The sequence below is a fragment of the Tiliqua scincoides genome, chromosome 3 (genome assembly GCF_035046505.1).
Source record: "Tiliqua scincoides isolate rTilSci1 chromosome 3, rTilSci1.hap2, whole genome shotgun sequence".
Taxonomy (NCBI): domain Eukaryota; kingdom Metazoa; phylum Chordata; class Lepidosauria; order Squamata; family Scincidae; genus Tiliqua; species Tiliqua scincoides.
The window spans coordinates 170299801-170313966 of record NC_089823.1 but is presented as its reverse complement, the minus strand read 5'-3'; positions in this window follow the sequence as shown (position 1 = coordinate 170313966).

The window sequence follows — 14166 nt, the reverse complement described above, 5'->3', positions numbered from 1 at the left end:
AACAGATTTACTGTCTTAGTCAAGGCTTGGTTCTTCTTTAAAATGTTAGTGCTATCTCTTTAGCCTATGTACAACCCCTAGCTTTCTCGCTTCTTGCAATAATTTATTATTGCAATAAATAATTTATTATTGCAAGTGTCAAGAGATATGGCTTCCTGTTTAATTGGTGCAGGTGCATCTTGGCTACTTATCTTTGTACTTCCCTAGTTCCAATTAAAATTAACAAGCTGGACTTTACAGATATATACAGAGTTCTTATCTGTGGAGTACTACATTCCAGGTCTATGAGCTGTCTGATTCTCTTAATTAACTTTACCACATCTGCCTCTTACAGTGATACAGCTCCCATATTCCATATCTGCAAGACATTTTACTTCTGCCTCTCCAAGGTTGCATCCAAACTTAATTACATGGCTTGAGCAGCCCCAATGTTCAAATTTTAACTGCTTTTACTATTCCGTGTATTCCATGCTTTGATCAAACTATTTTTAACTTTCAATAACATCAAGTTTTACTTTAATAGCTAATTTTACTTCTGATGCCACTATGCCCTTATATATATGTTAATTACATTTCAAGCCATAATTATTAAAATACTGAAACATTATTTAGCTTACATGCTGACTCTGTGATCCTTTGACATAAAACTCTGATTTATGTTGCCACAAGATATGTTATTCCAATTAGTTGGAGCAAGCCATCCTGCTCCCTGACTACTAAATCTCTTTTTGACATGAAACTTTGCTATATTGGCTCCTCCCAGCCTTCAATATATGCATACATGACTGTAATTTGATTTAAAGAGAAGCCTAATAAAATAATAGCTTTAGAAATCCAAAATGCTTCCTTCTCTCTGGTCTCCCAGTGCATATTTTGGTTTTAAAGGGAATTAATAGAATAACAGGTTTCCAATTAGCCTATTCTTGCCATGGGTTTCATCTGTTCAGTTTAGCTTCATTTATCATTTTACCAATTAAATTTGACAACTGGAAATTCCAGCCTCTTAATGCTTTGAAGCTCAATATCTTATCTCCTTGTCAGCTTGCTAAGAAACACTGATTTATGACCTGCCAGCTAGCCTGTACTTTCTACATCAGACTTCTTCAGACTGAGAGAGGGCAGAAATGAATCCTTGCAAATTTGTTTGTGATATGTGCTAAGCACATATAGGCTTTTGGACATTTGAACATAACATTTTCCTTATTTCTTAACTAATTCACCCATAACATTGTATTACATTGACTTCATTAAACATTTGGTCTGTTAGCATAAGTGAACATTTGTTTGTGTTTGGCTTATGGCTTTCTTTAGCCTGCATCATTAGTAAATGGGACTTATTCCTGGGTAAGTGCGGGTAGGATTGTAGCCTAGGATTGTTAAAAATTTTCCTGCTTGATGATGTCACTTCTGGTCCTGACATTACTTCTGGTGGGTCCTGACAGATTCTCATTCTAAAAAGTGGGTTCCGGTGCTAAAAGTGTGAGAACCACTGCTTTAACCACTATGCTACACTATCTCTCACTCAGACTATGCCACCCAGGCTTTAACCCCTTGCTGCTGAGCGAGACTCCTTAAAGGGGCATCCTGTGGGCATGGAACCAAGCAGTTCACTGCCTCTGGACCATCACATGCATGCCCTATATCTAAAGGTGAAACTAGTGCTGAGCCTGAGGGTCACCTGCATCAAGTGCTCTGCCAAGAACAGGCGCATGACAGCCCCTCAGGCCAGTGGCATAGCTAAGGGGGTGCAGGGGGTAGCTGTTGCACAGGGCAGTTTTAGAGGGGCTACAAGCCAAGCTTGACACTAGTGACCAAAATTGTGAAAATCACTGGAAAGGTAATTTAATGCTGAATGCAATGATACAAACTGCACTGGAATATCTGTTTTCTATCAAATGTTATGGCCAATTAACCATAAAATGAAAACACAACTGCCTTATGGAACAAAAAGTGGATTTTTTAAACTCCAAACCAACCTATGAGATTGATTGTTCTGAGAGCCAATGACATGTTATTATGTTATTGACATGTTGCAGTGACATATTATCATGATACAGCATGAAACCAATAAAGTGTTAATATGAGTCAGCTCTCGTTTCCATGTATCATAATACATGGAAATACATGCTAACTGGATAAAAAGGCACTTTTTCAAGAGGTGCTTCTCTTATATTTTGCAGGTGGAGAATAACCATCCCTCTTCATCCCAGCAGTGTCTCAAACCAGTCAGGGACACACTTTTTATTTATTTAATTAAATTTGATTTTGTGGGGAGGGGGGGCTACAAATCTTTGACCCCCAGGTAGCAGATAGATGCCTTAGCTATGCCACTGACTGGGGAGAGGCAGCAGAGCAAATGGGAGGTGAGCTGCTGGGGGGAGGAAGTGGGTTCCTCCCAATTTTCACTTTTTTAAAAGCACAGGCGTGACATCACTTCCGGTTGTGACATCACTTCCAGGGCAACATTTAGAGCCTGGCACCGGGCTACATAATCATTAGCTACACCACTGCCTCAGGTTCTGCCCTAGTTATGGAGGTGTGTATTGGAATCGTGGACGAACTGGCAAGGCGGTAGATGCGGTGTCAGCAGTTGCCCCTTTAAGGGTAAGGCCTGGGCATCCCGCAGAGTGCTGCACAGCTGCAGTCACTGGAAGGCAATAGGGCCCTCAGGGATATAAGGAGTACCTGAGGCAGGAAGGGTTTGTGGGTTTTGAAGGAGTGCAGGTTGGAGGTAGGAGAGGAGACTAACTGACTTGGCTTATGGAATTTGGAATCGGACTGTGACTGGACTTTGGCTTTGGACTTTGACTGGGATACCCTGAGGGATTTGACTGACCTACTTGGAACCTGACCTTGGACTGTAACTTGGCTTATTGGCTCTGGACTCTGATTTGGCAACTCTGATTGATGGGACTGATTTACTTGGCATCCGTGGACTGGAACTGGACCTGGACTCTGACTTTTGCTTGCTGCACTGGTGAGTTGCGCAAGGGGGACTGATCAGCCTTAAGTGGGCAGGAGGCCCAGTGGATTGGGATTTGGCAGAACAAGGTGCTGGTGGTGCTTCATGCCACCCTGCAGACACTTGCACAGGGCTCCCCACATCAAGGGGAGCAAGCAGCACAAAGCAGTCACTTTTGGGTTCTCCCCACAGGAGGAGGCATTGGTGGCTTTATGCTGTCTGTTCCTTCTTCTGTGGAGGCTCCCTTTGAAGGGGAGCTGTATTGGAATTGCGGAAGATCTGGCGAGGAGGTAGAATGTGGTGTCTGCAGTGGCCCCTTTAAGAGTTAAGACCTGGGCTTTCAGCAAAGGGTGTGCTGCACAGTTGCAGCCACTAGAGGCAATTAGGTACCAAAGGATATAAGGAGCACCTGAGGCAGGAAAGTTTGTGGGTTGTAGGAGGAGTGTATGTTGGAGGAGAGGAGAGGAGATGAGACCTGACCAACCAACCAACCAACCAACCAACCAACCTCAGACTGTGACTTGGCATATTGGCTCGGGACTCTGATTTGGCAACTCTCATTGATCAGACTGACTTACTGGGAATCTGTGGACTGGGACCTGACTCTGACTTTTGCTAGCTGCACTGGTGAGTTAAAAGCAAGGGAAACTAATCAGCCTTAAGTGGGCATGAGGCCCAGTTGGGAGAAGCTGTGATGAGACAGGAGCCTCCACAGGAGAGGTAACAGGTGTCACGAAGCCAACACAGTGAGCATCCCCTTATCTGAGGAGAACCCAGAAGTGATACCATGTCATGTGATGTTGTGGCATCACTGTTCCAGGCATTGGGACAGTGCATTACACTTTTGCCTGCATCAACAAGCAGCCAGCGGAGAGTAAGAGATTCTTAATTTGCCAGGGCCTACCAGTGGTATTCAAACTGGGTCATCGTGACACCCCAGCCTGAAGGCCCTGGCCTCTTTCACCTTAAGGGGCGGAGGCAGGGGGGAAGCAGAGACTCGATCCCCAGGTTCGTGCCACTCAGGAGGGCTGCAGGGACTGAGATGCACTCACCAGATGTGTGAGTGTCTGCAGGGCTCCCCAGCTCATCAAAAGTGAAAGTGGAACAATCATACTCACTTTCACTGTCTTACCCCTGCCCTGCTGCCTCCCTCCCACTCCCGTAAGAACTTACAGTGATGCAAACTCTCCTAGAAAGTTTGAAAATGATGGCCTAACCCCTTGGTTGACTCTGGCTCAGGAAGGATCAACTTTGGGAGTCAAATTCAGGCTCTCTGGACTCATGGCATATCAGTTCATATTCACTGTCAAGGGCCAGAACCTGCACTTTGGAAGCTAGTACTGGATCTCACTGGCTCAGAGTGGCTCCCTGTCTGACTCATGTTGTCACTTGAGTTGATGGCCATAAAAGAAGGATGCTAAAGTGGACATGACTGCTAGAGCTTCTCCTCTTCTACTTTCTTCCATTGTATCTTCTGTAGATCAAAGCATAGTCTCTGTGCATCCATCTACTAAGTACATCTTTCAACTATGTCTGCACAACAGCTTGATATAGCCTGTGTCACATAGATGTCTCTGTGTTTAGTGGTGAGAAATTAAACATCTTTCACTCTGCCATGCAGCTGCTATCAGTGCAGCAAATACTTGGTATGTTACTTTTTTTATTTTATTGGAAGTCTTCTCCCCTTGCATCTTATACCTCATAAGGCCACTCCTGAAAATAGGTGTAAAACTGGACCTGACTGGGGTGGCCAAAAATGGGGCATTTCCCAACAAAGGGCCCACCACTCAGTTATATTTGCTGCAGGCATGTGCCATTTGTGTGTGCTATGGGGAGACTCCTTAAAGTGGTGAAATGATTCTTCTCTGCACTGGTCATCTTCACTGCACTGTGTCCTTATATGTTAGAAAATACCAGTAGCTATTTGGTATTCTGTATATGCTGTGAGGTAAGCTGAAACTTGCCTGATTGTGAGACTGGGGTGGGAGATCAAGCTAGATCATTGTTTCCTAAACTATGAGTTGAGATCCTGAGAACTATGAGTTTTTATGGATCATGAAAGGCTGGACTGAGCCTCCAATGTAAACACAGATAATGGCAATATCATATAACTAATTGCCTCAAGCCCTGATAAATCAAAATCGGATAGCTGCTAATTACTCTGCAAAGAGCTCAGCTCCTCAGGTTTGCAAGGAGCTGAGCTCCTTCAGTTTGCAAGCATGTGCAAATATAGGAAGATGCATGTGTCTTCGCGGATAATCATGGAGTCTGCTTCCTCATGAGGAAATAGCTTGAATCAGCATATAAGGTGGCCATGCCGAAACCCCAAAACTACAGCCTATTGGGCAAAACCAATGTCATTTTTGGATTCAATACACCAGAAATATTCTAAATTCATTTAAACACCCTTTGCAACTAAAAAAGGTGTTTTGTGTTTTGTAGACTTGTGTTATTAGCCTTATCTACCTCATTGGGTTGTTGCAAAGATAACATGTGAGGGAGAACCTTGTATGCTATGCTGAACTCTTTGGAGGAAAGGCAGGAGATTTCCTCCTGTTGGGTGATTGCCAAAAATTTCTATTACATCTCTTTTGGGATGAAAAAGAAGGGGGGGGGGGAAGAAGCCTTTGTATAAAGAAGTACCCATGAGGCTAAGTCCACTAGGTGGCACTAGAATCAAACAATTAAAGAAAATGATAATGTTGTTCCAACACATACAAAACCCTAAGTCTAAAAAGACCTTCTAAACTGGGGATTCAACATTTCTACCCATGGTAATTGAAAAAATACTATTTTAATAATGCTACATAATTTTTCACATTATCTTAGTTATCACATTTCTGTCCCACTTGTTCACAAAGGAGTTTGTATATGTGAGAGTTTCCCATTATATCCTCACAATAAACCTGTTAGAGACATATCAAGTCATTTAGAAATGCTTGATTGACACTTTGCTGTAAAGATAAACACAGGTTTGTTTGTACACACATGGGAGGGGGTAAAGGGGGTAATTTATACCCAGACTCGGGGTCAAAAAGGGAGCTCGAGAGCCAAAGAAGGGGGCCCAGAAATTTCTATCTCACCTGGAAGTGATGCCCACATGGGACGCTAGATGCGCAGTTGCTGCTGCTACCGAAAACCATATGTGCTGGGCCATACACACATTGCATTCTTTAGCACAGTGTCACACTTGGGAGGAAACTGGCCTGCTACAGTAGCTCTTTGGCTTGTGGATCTGCTTGTCATGAAGGCGTGCGTAGGAGCTCAGGAATACAGTTGTGGGGCTACAGCTACTGCAGAAGTATGTTTTGGTGCAAACAGGGCACTTTCCATTATAGCGTGAGCCTAAATACAATGATGCTAATTTTTTGCAATGAATTTCTATGTTTAAAAAGCTTTAGAGAGACTTAGGAGTGTGTTTGGTTTTCCCATATTACTGTATCTAGCTGTGTCAGTCACTAAGGAAATTTCACTTACTTCAGTTGGACTGAGGCATGACTGGATAAGGATGCAGCCCAATGATTGTCCTCTTTCTAGAGATGGGAAGGTAAGTGCTGATGAAGAACAGGACTTCGAGATCTCTCTTCTAGCATTGTAAATGTTAGTTTGACAGTCTTCTCACTCGGCTGTGCTACCCACAAAGTAATATTTGGTAACAAGTCATGTTATGTATTTTTCTGACAGCAGATGGCAGTCTAGAGATATGTAAAACACATTTAGGGTCCTGATTCTTAAAGTCCTGATCCTTAAGGTCCTTTTGCTTTTTAACAGATTACTTAATTATTTTGTTCATTCAGGACTACTTCTGACATGTCATAGTTCTAATGAAGGGGACAAAGAATGACATTCTGAGATGTTTTGTTAAAACAAACAAAAAACAGCAAAGGTAAACTGCCCAACCAGAATAAACAAAAGGTGAAAATTCATCTGGCATCTGCTCAGAAATATACAATATCAACAATGAGCAATATAGAGAGCCTTCGCCTTGTTGTTTTATGGCATCATAGAAAAGTCCACAAGAGGGAGAAACATCTCCTCACCTCATAAAATGTGTGAATTATGTGTAGGTCCGTGCGTATCATGGATGTCCATTCCCACCAGGGCACATGAAGTAAAGCTTACTGTGTTACTGTGTCCTTTCTATAAAGCACACTGAGTACTTCTTAAAAGAAAAAACCACCCAAAACCACTGGCAGAGATACCATACAGAGACCTGATTCTCATATGGAATCCTTCTGCTATAAGAACAAAAGTGAGGAGGGCTGCAGCCCCCCCCCATTTGACAAAAGCCCTCCCTCACCCCCAACCTGGAAGGCAGAAAAGTAAATGGTGATCTGGAAAGCAATTTTGTAACACTAGCAATGCACCAGAACACAGACCCAGATAACAAAGAATTGTGCAATTATTCTAGAGTAGGGTAAGAGTGAGAAGAGGGATCATTGAGAGCTTTGAAGTAATACTGATCATCAAACTACAGTACCTGCTTATGAGTACAAAACACACAACCCTTGCAACCCTATGCATATTCACTCAGGCACAAGTCCACTTCTATTAAACAAGGCTTACTTCCAGGAGAGTATGCGTAGGATTGTAGTCCAGCAGTCTGATCCGAGTCACATTTAGTCAGGCATAAGTCCAACTACATTCAACAGGGTTCCTCCCAGACAAACATGTATAGGATTGCAGCCTAAACTAAATATCACATCAGGGCATGCATGCAAAAATGCAAACTAAAATGCCCCAAATTGATGGATGGTATGAAAGTGACTTACTGTGCCATGGTGTGGGGAGTCTGTGTTACTGAAATGCTCCTAATGCTAGGGTAGTGCTAGGGCACTGAACTTTAAAATTAGCAAAAGTTCATAGGCAGGCTGTGCCATATGCAAATTCTGCTCATCCATGCAAACTTGAGTATAATATTAACTCACAGGTGTCTTTATTCTTATCAGGGTCTTCAGAAAGAGAATTTTATGCAACTAACAGCCCAATCCTATGGGCTGAATCCTATGCGCTGAGAGCAAAGGCAGAATGCATGTTCCACCAGCACTGACTGCTGAAAAGCAGCCATAAAGCACTTTTCGTCAGTGTACTGAGCAGCCCGCTGCTGGGGTGTCGGTGGGAAGTTCCAAGCTTACACTGTTGGCTCTCCTAATGCCCACTGGAGTAGGTACAAAAGCAGGAGAGACGGCAGGGGTGGGAAAATGGTGTAACTGGGGCTGGGAGGAGGCATAGGGGGCAGGGAGGTTACAAGAAGGGTGGCTCTGGTGGCAGTGGCACACACTGGGTCTTATCTGCTCTGGCAGCAGTCTTCCTGCCCCCTTTCTCTCCTAGACATGCACTAGTCAAATTTCTAAAACAGGTCTGAGGAGACCCAATGCAGAGTGGGAGGCTTATGAGGGGGTAAAGGTAAATCCTCTTTTCCTTGCTGAAGCCTCCTGATCCAGCCCCACCCTATGTGTGCCAATTTTTGGCTCAGCTGCACCAGTAGGGAGGCAAAAGGAAAGAAAACAGATGCCTGTTTACTCAAACATTTCTCTGTGTTCAGAGGGGCTTACTCACAGGCATACAAATTGCAACCTTCATTTCATCCAATACAGAATGATTGACCCTCCCCCAAATTCTCATAGCATCCCTGCAAACCATTCACAGCACACCAATGTGCCATGGCACACTGGCTGAAAATTGCAGCCTTAGAGAAAGACTGTGCATGCGTTATTTTAGTCCAGTCACACTAGAGTTGCCAACTGACCAGAAAAATGTCTTCATGACTGATGAAGTCTTTCATGGTATGGGTATACATATGGTCATCTACTAGTGTCTGCAGAGCGAATCACTCTTTAAAAGCACAGCTACCTCAGCTGTTCATTCACCAATTGCATTTTCTTTCTTGTTCCGTTCTTGCCTTTTGGCCTTCTACTAAAGTATTCCCTAGGCCTGCCTGATGCATTACCCTCCTGCCTGGGCAGGAGGTCTGGTCTAGAGGGTAGAGCCTCTGTTAGCCCAAAGATAACATCAGAAGGTTGCCAGTTCGAGGACACCGGCAGCTCCCTGAACGACTGAGAATGGCTAGACTTTGAAGCAGCTGACAAGCCCAGCTGAGTGATTCCACCTGCTCTTGGTGTGAGCAAGAAGAGTCTTGGCTGCCCTCCATGTGAGCGGTGGACCTGCTTGTCAGCCTGCGTGGGAGAACTGGAGGCCGGAAGTGAGACCAAACCAGGAAGATCCATTCTGAAATGTTGTTGGTTCTTGAAAGACAGAACCTCTATGATTGTAAAAATCCCCTTGAGGGATTTAGAAATGCCTGCCTATGTAAACCGCCTTGGATAAAGTCAGAGGAGTAATCCGATGACCAGAAAGGCGGTATATAAATACCTAGTTATTATTATTATTATGGGCCCAATTCTATTCAACTTTCCTGCATTGCTGCAACTGTGCCAACGAGGCATGCAATGCATCCTGCAGTATAGGGGCAGTCACAGGGTCCTCCTCAAGGCAAGGCAATGTTTGTTCTCTTACCTTGGGGTTGCACTGTGGCTACATCAGTGCTAGAAAGTCAGACAGGATTGGGCCCTCAGACAATTCTCTTCTGTTCTTGCAAATTCTTTTTCAACAGCCAGGTGCTTTGCAATGTCATTCCTAAACCATTTTAGATCCATTTGTCATGCTCTGCCTACTATCAGATAACACAGTGTCAAACCTGTTCCCACTACTACAATCCTCTCCCCTCCCAATTGTCTTGTAGCACATTTATATAGAATCAAACACATGACTGGAGTGTTGCATAGGCCTATGCAGTTCTCCCAAACATGCAACAAGGAGGTGAACCTGAGGGGAGTATCTAGGTCAGCCATTTTCAACCACTGTGCCGTGGCACACTAGTGTGCTGCGAGTGTGCCACAAGAATTTTGGGGAAGATCATTTATTAGTAGGGCCAACAGGGATGTGAGCCCCCCACTGGCAGCATGGTGTGCCTTTTCAATTGTCAAGAACCTGATGGTGTGCCTAGACAATTTTGATGCCTTGTCAGTGTGCCACAAGATGAAAAAGGTTGAAAATCGCTGATCTAAGTACCAAGGTCACCCCACTTGAGACTGCATGTGGGGGCTCACATGACTGAGTGCTTCTTCATTAAAAGATTAAATCCTGCATGCAATAAGACTATGCATTAGGGGGAGGGGGAGGGTCTTTGACATGGGGTAGCCCAATCCTGAGCTGCCCGGAGCACGGGGCTGCCATGGTACTAAAAACAGCTGCCGCGGTATCCTATGTGCCCCAGGCAGCTGCCGCTGTCTCCTCAGGAAGGGGACTTTTGTCCCATTCCCCTGAGTAAGGGAATGCTATAGGACTACTCAATTCTGCAGCAGCTCTTGAGCTGGCGCAGAACTGAAGAGTTCCGTGCTGAGCCATGTGGCCCGACATGGGGGCTCAGGATCTGGTGACGCTGAGCTCGGCCAGTCCCGCCCCTTCCCTCGCCATGCCTCCCCCCTCGCCCTTCCTCCCCTACCACCTTCTGCCCCAGAATGCCTCCCATTGCGTCCCCCCATGCCCCCACTCACCTCTCCACTGCCTGGAGGTCTGGGCGGCAGAACACAGGCCCAGCACCAGAGCTGGCTCAGCATGAGCCTTGTGCTCATGGTAAGGGCTCGCAAACATTTGCAGCAGTGTGCACCAGTGGTAAGCCAGCTTGCGGGGCTCAAGATAGGGACCTCAGGTTCCTATGGCTGGAGATTTTTATGTTATGTATGGAAGAGCATTCAATTCTGCTTTCCACTGCTTGAAACTTCCCACAATAGTTACCAACTGATTGGAAAGACTGCCTGTCCTGCTCTTGTGCCATGTGATGCTTTTCATGGCATGAAGATGAATCAGGGTGTCAAACATAAGGCCCGAAAGCCAGATGCAGCTCACATAAGCTTTTTATCTGGCTCCTGTGGTAACTGGGCTCTTGCAGTGCCACCATCAGCTGCTCTTAGCTGCTGAACTGTAAAGCAGGGGTCTCCAAACTTTTTGGCCAGAGGGCCGCATCAAGTGTCTGGCACGGTTTTGAGGGCTGGAAAAAAAAAATTAAATAGAAAATTTATGTCAATAGAGATGGAACTTAGATGTGTGAATAAATAAATGAATGAATGGGCTCATTCATTCAACCCCTCTGGCCCTTAGAACACCCTCCAGATGCAACCAGAGCACAGTTCCAGTCATGTTCGGCAAAGTGGGTCAGGTGCTTTCAGGGGACAAGAGGCTGGCCGTGGGCTGGATAGAGGCTTGCTGCAGGCTGCATCTGGCCCCCAGGCCGAGGTTTGGAGACCCCTGCTGTAAAGTGACACCTCCACAGAAGTGGTGCTGCTGAAAGGTAGGTGCTGGGAGAGCCCAAGTGTCATGCGGGCCATCTTTTCATCAGCACTGCTTCTACTGAAATGTCGCTGCTGAAAGGACGGCTAGCTAGCATGATAACTGAATTCTCCCAGCACCATTCTTTCATCACTGCTGCAAACAAATCCTGTACTCCCAAGCCACAGAGCCCAACATGAGTCTCCTCGGTTCTGTGCCAGCTAAAGAGCTGGTGCAGATCTGAGTAAACCCATCAGGGCTGCTGGGGCTCTTTGGGAATAAAAGTTCCCTTACCTCAAGAAGACCTCCCGCTGCTTCCCTGGCCCCGCAGAATACAGTAGCGCCATTTCAGCGTTGCTGTACCACAGGGCAGTGGAAAAGCATAGGACTGGACCCTTAGGCAGACTTTCAAAGAAAAAAAAATGATGGCCTATATGCAGTGTTCCCTCTAATTCGGGGGTTTTCAAACTGGGGCATCGCGATGCCCCAGCCTGAGGGCCCTGGCCTCTGCCTTCTTAAGGGGCAGGGGCAGCGAGGAGGTAGGGAGGAGGCAGCGACGCGATCCCCAGTTTGACGGGGAGTCCTGTGCGACTGTCTGCAGGGCTCCCCCAAGCTGAAGAAGTGAAAGTGGAGCGATCATGCGCCACTGCCAGTTTTGCAGAGGCAGGGCGCAATCGCTGCAATGTCATTTCTAAGCTTTGGGGAGTTCTGCAGAAGTTGCACAGGGCTCCCTGCACCCCCGGAAGGCGGCAGGAGGTTCTGGTAAGTACAGCCAAGCCCCTGCAGCCCCCTGAGTGATGTGATCCTGCTTGCCCCATGCCCTCGCCGCCTCCCCCTGTCCCCGCAAGGACTTAGTGCAGTTCTCAAAGTTCCTGAGAGTTTGAAAACCGCTGCTTTAATCTGTGAGGCTGTGCAGCCACACAGCTGAAATCAGAATGATTCTGATTTCAGTTCAGTTCTGAACCAGGTCAGCTTCTGTCAGGGCACTCCAGAGCTTGGCAATTACATCATCACCAAGCACTCCAGAGATGCCGCTACACAACTGTGTTAGGGCTCTACAAGGCCCTGTGAAAATTTCAGGGAACACTGCCCAGATGTTAACATGTCCCTAGACACATTTCTCAGTTTGCCTCCTGCTGAACCTGATGCTTTTCCTGTAAAAATCTTTTGGAAAAAAAAATAAAATTCAAAGGCAGCACCTGAGTGCTCCTGCTGGTAACATGATTGCTGTTGCTGCAGGAGAAGTTCCAGAGCTCTGTTCCCTTCTCCTAAACTGCACCCCCAATCAAAGGTCTGGAATTAGCCACGGACAGGGACAACTCTGGACTAGCTGCATTTAAAGTGTGCAGAGCTGATGTGGAGCCACACATGGACAGTCCAAATTGTATTCTACTGTAGCATGAATAAATTAGTACTGGCTTCATTTTTTAAAAAAAGTTTGAATGGTACCTTTTATGTTTAGCTTTTGTTTGAGAGGAAAGAAACATAAAGAATCATTTGTTTTGGGGAAACAAAGAAACCTCCTTCCAGTGGAGATGGAGATTTGGGACTGACTGGCAGCAGCACTGGTGGCTGGAGGTGTCCAAGGAACTGAGCAAAACAGTTTCTATAAAGCAGAGTGAGAGTTTCCCCACCTCACCCCACCCCAACTTGTAGGGTAACTTCATTAGGAAAACCATTCTTCCATTTGCTTTGGTTTTGTCAGCTTGCAGGCCTCCTGCATAACACAATTCTCTGGGCATGTCTCTTTGGTTTGGATTGAACTGGACTGGACTATACATACCTCTGTCTGCAAAAGTGACAGGAGGGAAAAATTTAGTTCAGCAAATGGATGATTTGGGCTCCCTTTACTCAACTCCCACTGGTGAAAAGACAAAGAGGGAGGTGAAGCCTTTATGGAAGAGGGTGTTCTTTTTTGTTCTCATTTTTGTAAAACAAAACCAAAAAAAACTCCAAAATCTGCAAAAAAACAACAACAAAAAAAGCCATTTTCTAACACTTCTGTATATTCTCTAACACCTCAACATGCCTGTGACTGCATCTGTGGACACTATACCAGCTGTATCACCTACCTAATACACTTTAAAAGCAATAACAAGAAATAACAGGGACCAAGGAAAGGAATCAGATCATTGGGAAAGAGGATTCCCCCCATAGATATATTTCTCCCATTTTTATTTTTTTTTAAGGAGCTGGGAGTGAGGAAATCAGATCTGAACTGCAGTGGTGATAGAAAGAGTTTAATCTTTCCTTCAGCACAACTCCTGAATAAAATAACTAGCAGAAGCTGCTATTTACCCTGTATCCTTAAAGCTCATTTGTTCCATGAGGCACATTTGACTTTGCAGGGAGGGTGATTTTACAATATGAAAGGGTTAACCATGGTCCCAGTCTGACTTCTACACAAAGCTATAACTGCTACAAAGTTGTTTTTAATCCTGATCATGAATGTCCTGATTTGCGCTCTGTGTCTTTCTAACTTGGCTCTCACTCCTGCCTGAAAAGTGGCACCTCCTGAAACTCATCCTTCTGCCTCCATCTATTAAAGGTTCTTTTTGCAGCATGTCAAACCAACAGCTTTCTAAAGCTTGCTGAAATCAGATCTCGATACGCTCTTTGTGCTCAGCACTGGAGCTTGCTTTCAGTCTAGTATTTCTTTCCTGTTACATGGAGGGTGAAAAGAAATATCTCTGCTTTTGAGCATGTGCAAAATTCATTTCCCTTAGTACACAGCAACTGCAACAAACCCTCATGAAGAGACTTTCGCTTCTCTTTTTAAAAACATTTCATCTTCTTCCCTTCATTGTAGAGGGCTGGGTCTTACTTAGGGTGATGGATAGGTGCTCTGCACATGCTCTTCCTTAATAGTTGTTGTT